The following is a 6,275-nucleotide window of genomic DNA, read 5'->3' on the forward strand; positions in this document are numbered from 1 at the left end:
ATGCGCTACCATGCCCGGCTGATTTTTTGATTTATTGTAGAGATGAGGTCTCGCTGCCCAGGCGGGTCTGGAACCCGCGGACTCAGGCAATCCACTCACCTCAGCCTCCTAAAGGCGCGGGATTACAGGCTGAGACACCGAGCCCAGCTAACCCTAGTGATCTTAACATGCCTCCTAGACATATTATAGTCTACCTTTAATTACCTCTGTTTGGACAATGCAAAGACTTTAAAACATGTTAACTCTATTTAACATGTTTTATATTGCTGCTGTAACAAATAACCACAAATACAAATGTATTGTCTTATAATTCTGGAGGACAGTAGTCCAAAATGGATCTTACCAGGTAAACTGAGGTGAAGGAAGCAAAGTCAACCTTAACTCAATGATCAATATTAGTATCATTAAAAGTGGAACAACAAGGCATCACATGCCTCCTATACATCACCTATGAAGTATTCTTACCAAAAATATTTAATTGTACCTAATGAAGCCTTTACAGTTACCTTTCAACTTACAGGAAATAACAGAAACTAAAGGATTTCATCTTGCAGTCAAGGGAAAAGTAAAAAAATTAAAATTGAAGGTATCGGCAGGGATGTGTTCCTTTCTGGAGGCTCTAGGGGAGAATCCATCTTCTTGATTTATCCTGCTGCTAGAGGATGGTGGCATTCCTTGGATTGTGGCCTCCACAACTGCATCACTTCAACCTCTGTTTCCATCCTCACATCTCCTCTCCTGACTCTCTTGTGGTTGTCTTTTACTATAAGGTCCTTCCTTGTAACCATATAAGGCCCGCCTAAATAATCCAGGATATTTTCTCCAGTTCAAAACCTTTAAATTAATTACAACTTCAGTGTTCCTTTTGTCATGTAAAGTATTCACAGGTCCCAGGGATTAAGACATAAAAATCATTGGGGGGGGCATTATTCTGTGTACCATACCCCTCCTACATTTTGTGTTAGTACTATAGTACTATCACATATTTTAATTCAACACGTTTACAAAAATTTCAGAAAGGAAGTCTCTACCTTACAGAAGGATGCCAAATAAGTGAAGAAACAATAATGAAATGAGAAAAATCACCATTTGGCAAACCTCACAGTAATAACTGGTTGAGGAAAAAAATCATTGATACATTTTAAAACTGGTGAAAAAAGTTTGATGAGAAAGGATATTTAAATAATATCAAAGTATCACCCCCACAAAATACTTACTAATTGCCATAAATATAAAATACTCAATAATTAACTTTACAGTAAAAAAACTTTTAAGCAAATGACACAAATTACCACAATTATGACAATTTCGCCCTGCTAACTCTATTCAAAAGAAAGCTGAAAGACTGTATTAATACTTAAGTAGATTTCAGTGCAAAGAATATAAGCAGGGGAAAAGATCAGCATTTTATAATAATACAGGATCCAATTAATGTAAAGAACATAACAGTCCTAAATGCATGTGCAGCTAATAACAGAACTTCAAAATTTATGAAGCAAAATGTAAAAGAATTGCAGGGGGGAAATAGGAAAAAAAAGAATTGGTAGGACATTTCAATTCTCTCATCGATTAGCAGAACAACAGTGGGAAGTCTGACAATTAAGTTCATGAACTCATGCTAAGAAAAGTGCTATATACCTCATTGCTAAATATCACTATGGTCACCTTCAAAGTACTCCTCTGGTGCATTATCATGATGCACGAGTTCCTTCGAGACCATTTTTACAAACACTTTTCTCAAACCAACATTTTCAGTTAAGATTTTCCTGTTTATCGATGTTTATTTGGTCTGCTATACTTCTCACAGTCAGCCAACGATTTTGACACACAATTCGATGAACTTTTGCAATATTTTTGTCAGTTCTGCTCATTAATAGCCATCCTGACCTCTCTTCATCAGTGATGCTTTCTCTACCCTCAGAAGAATGTTCAATCCATTTATACACTGCCATTTCCTTTATGGCATTATCTCCATAAAATTGGACTAACATGTCCCTGATACTCTTGCCAAGTTTTTTTTGTTTTGTTTTGTTTTGTTTTTGAGTCAGAGTCTCACTCTGTCACCCAGTCTGGAGTGCAGTGGTACACTCATGGCAACCATAGCCTCAACCTGCTGGGCTCAGGTGATCCTTCCACCTCAACTTTCCAAGTAGCTGGAAATACAGGCATGCACCACCACACCTGGCTTTTTTTTTTTTTGGAGGGACAAGGTCTCGCCATGTTGCTCAGGCTGGTCTCGAACCACCCCTGAGCTCAGATAATCCTCTTGCCTTTGCCTCCCAAAGTGCTGGGATCACAAGCATGAGCCACCACAACTGGCTACTCTTGCCAAGTTTAACAAGAAGTTTAATATTTGTTCATTGCTCTAATTCAAGCTCCAACATTATTGCAACAGCACACAAAACATGCAACAACAATAATGAACGCCACTCGGCAAGACACCACCACATGTTGACTCGAACACAACTGTGAGAAACTGATAGACCAAGATTATGAAACCTTACCAAGTTGTTTGTACAGTGCTACCAACGTAAGTGCACAGTGGCACGTTTGTGAACTTAATTGTCAGACTACATGGTATCTACAGCAAGGAGATGACAGACTTTATTTTTCAAAACTATCAATCAATTTCACCTGATTGACATTCACAGACTACTCTAAGAGCAAGTTCTTCTCAAATGCAGATGGAATATTAACCAAAATAGACCAAATTATGGGCCATAAAATGAGTATCACTAAATTCAAAAAGATTAATGTCAACAAAGTATATTCTCTGACTACAATGGAATTAAATTTGAAGTAAAAAACCAGAAAGATCTCTAGAAAATCTCTAAATATTTGGAAACTACACACTTCTATATAAACCATGGGTCAAAGAAGAAATCAAAAAGTAAATTAGAAAGTATTTTTAAGCTGGGTTTGGTGGCTCAGCCTGTAAGCCCGCGCCTTTGGGAGGCCGAGGTGAGTGGATTGCCTGAGCCCGCGAGTTCGAGACCCGCCTGGGCAGCCTGGTGAGACCTCATCTCTGCAATAAATAAAAAATTAGCTGGGCGTGGTAGCGCGCACCTGTAGTTCCAGCTACTTGGAAGGCTGAGGCGGGGGATTGCCAGAGTCCAGCAGGTCGAGGCTGCGGTGGTCGGGAGCCACCACTCCACTCCAGTCTGGGCAACTGAGTGAGACTCCAACTCAGAAAAAAACAAACCAAAAAAAAGCCTATTCTTCCAGATAATTATGACTGGGCTCGGTGGCTCAGCCTGTAATCCCAGCGCTTTGGGAGGCCGAGGTGAATGGATTGCCTGAGCTCGAGAGTTCAAGATCCACCTGGGCAACTTAGCGAAACCTCATCTCTACAATAAATCAAAAAAATGAGCCGGGTGTGATAGCGCACGCCTATAGTTCCAGCTACTTGGAAGGCTGAGGTGGAAGGATCACTGGAGCCCAGCAGGTCGAGGTTGCGGTGACCAGGAGCGGCTACTGCACTCCAGTCTGGGTGACAGAGTGAGACTCCAACTCAAAAAAAAAAAAAAAAGGAATTTACCTAGGGATGCAAGGTTGATTCAACATATAAAAATCAGACAAGGTAGTATACCTTATTAATTAGAATAAAGGACAAAAACACATGAGTTTCTCACTCTGATAAAAAGCATTTATGAAAACCCACAATACCAGTTGTGGTGGTGTACACCTGTAATTTCAGCTACTTGAGAGGCTAAGGCAGGAGGATTGCTTAAATCCTTGAGTTTGAGTCCAGCCTGAGCAACATAGCAAGACTCTGTCTCTAAAATAAACAAATAAACAGAAAAGGAGAAGAAAAACCCACAACCAATATCTCTAAGATGAGGACCAAGACAAGGATGCCCATTCTCACCACTTCTATTCAACATGGTACTAGAAGTCCTAACCGGAACAATTGGACAAAAATAAATAAATAAACAAACAAGTAAATAAAGAAATAAGAAATAAAAGGCATTCAAATTGGAAAGAAGAGGTAAAATGATGTCTGTTTGCAGATGACATGATCTTGCATGCAGAAAACTATAGGCCAAGCACAATGGCTCATGCCTATAATCTCAGTACCTTGGGAGGCTGAGGTGGGAAGACTGTTTAGCCCAGGAGTTCAAGACTAGCCTAGGTAAGATAGCAAGACCTCATCTCTATTTTTTTAAAAAATTAGCTGGGGCCAGGCACCATGGCTCACACCTATAATCCCAACACTTTGGGAGGGTAAAGTGGGAGGATCATTTGAGGCCAGGAGTTCAAGGCCAGCCTATGCAACATAGTGAGATCCTGTCTCTACAAAAAAAACTCAAAAAATTAGCTGGAGGATTGCTTGAATCGTGGAGTTTGAGTCCAGCCTGAGCAACATATCAAGATTCTGTTGCAGCTGTAGTCCCAGCTACTCAGGAGAAAGAGGTAGGAGAATCACTTGATCCCAGGAGTTCAAGGCTGCAGTGAGCCATGATTGTGCCACTGCATTACAGCCTGGACAACAAAATGAAACTCTGACTCAAAAAATAATAATAATAATTTATTGTGCATGTTAGCACACACCTGTAGCCCCAGCCACTTGGGAGGCTGAGGCGGAAGGATCATCTGAGCCCAGGAGGTTGAGGTTGCAGTGAGCCATGATCATGCCACTGCACTCCAGCCTGGGCAACAGAGTGAGACCTCAACTTAAAACAAAACTTAACTAAACTAACTACAAAAATACTTATACAGATGTGTAAGACTATAGGTATAATGAAATTTAAAATAGTTAAAATTTGGAGACTCTCTAAATGCTTATCAATAAGGAAATAGATAAATCCTGCTACATTCATACTATAGAATACCACAGCCGTCAAGGACAGTGACCTAAATCTGCCTTTACTGACATGGACAAATATTCATGAATAGAAAAGGGTCTAGAAGAATATCACCTATTAATAATGATTACCCTTTGAGGGTATGACTCTCTTTTTACTTATATACTTCTGTTATTACTATAGTTTCATTAAAATAAGCATGTGTAGCTTTTTTATGTTTTCATGTATTACTTTATTATTCAGAAAAAAATAATAATAAAGAAAATGCTGAAATTGGCCAAACATTTTCTTTGCCTAAATTGGACACATTTATTTTCTTCTAGAGCTTTAGACATTTGCAGAAAGCTTTTTCCAAACCCAGGAGGAAGCAGGTCACATGCAATTCCTGTTTAAAAACAGAAACAAAAGCAAAGGTTAAGAGTAACAAAGAAAGAGGAGGTTGCAGAAAATAACGGAAGTGGAAAAAATAGTAAGAGTGGGCTGATAGAAAACATACCAGAAAAGGAATTCTTTTAGTGCTGGGTACTAAAATAATGAGCAGTATGTGATTCTTTAATCATTAAATTTGTAAGATTCTTTTATCTTAAATCTCTAAGAGAATAAAAAAAAAAAACCCAAAAACCCTGAGATACAGTTTTTGCTCAATCACAGAAGAATTTAAAATGAGCAGCAGCAAGAAGTTCCACTACAATTTGTTTTAAAACCTAGAAAAATCCAACTGTGATCAGAAAACAATACTCTCAGAGACAGAGGAACAAACCAGTTCCTAAACTGGTTGAGAATCCTCAGGATAACAAGGAAAGCACACGGCGTGTCCTATTCTGACTTTGGGGATGGGTTTGGACAAAGGAATTTGTAACATTTCTACAACCAAATTGAATTCAGTCTTCTCCTACAAAACTAGTAATATATAAAGTATATGAAATTAGGAATAAGACATAGATAAGTTATATTAAAACCCCATGAATGAGCAATTACAGAGGTCTATATGTTAAACGAAGATTTTGCCATTAGAAAATAATATGATGGTTTGGAATTGAGAGAGTGTTCTTTTTTAGACTCAATTCAACAACAGCAAACACCAATAAATCTATCTTGAGCAAAACAACTTTAGAGATCATACTGCCCTGATAACTAAGACATTACGGTCATTTCAATCTGCTTAAAAATAGTAAAACTGAGAGAACACCTTTCTGATCATTTTTTCTATTCAAAAGGCTCAAAGACTTAGAGCTCTGCCTTGTCACATCATTTCCATCTGAGACCTATGAGTTCACATTGTTTCCACAAATTATGCTAGTGCAATATACTTTTATACTGATAAGCAAAGAAATATAGTGTTTTTATTTTTTATTCTCAAAACCTTTAAAGTATCCAATATAGAGCCAGGCTCGGTGGCTCAGCCTGTAATCCTGCGCTTTGGGAGGCTGAGGTGAGTGGATTACCTGAGCCCACGGGTTCGAGACCCAC

The 6,275-nt window shown here is 38.7% G+C and overlaps 1 pseudogene; it reads left to right on the forward strand.

Annotated features, from left to right (window-relative positions):
* Positions 1 to 332: 332 nt before the first annotated feature.
* Positions 333 to 6,275, forward strand: part of LOC103274387 — a 12,880-nt pseudogene continuing 6,937 nt past the window's right edge.

This window comes from Carlito syrichta, unplaced genomic scaffold, assembly GCF_000164805.1.
Source record: "Carlito syrichta isolate Samal-C Ts95f unplaced genomic scaffold, Tarsius_syrichta-2.0.1 Scaffold314761, whole genome shotgun sequence".
NCBI lineage: Eukaryota > Metazoa > Chordata > Mammalia > Primates > Tarsiidae > Carlito > Carlito syrichta.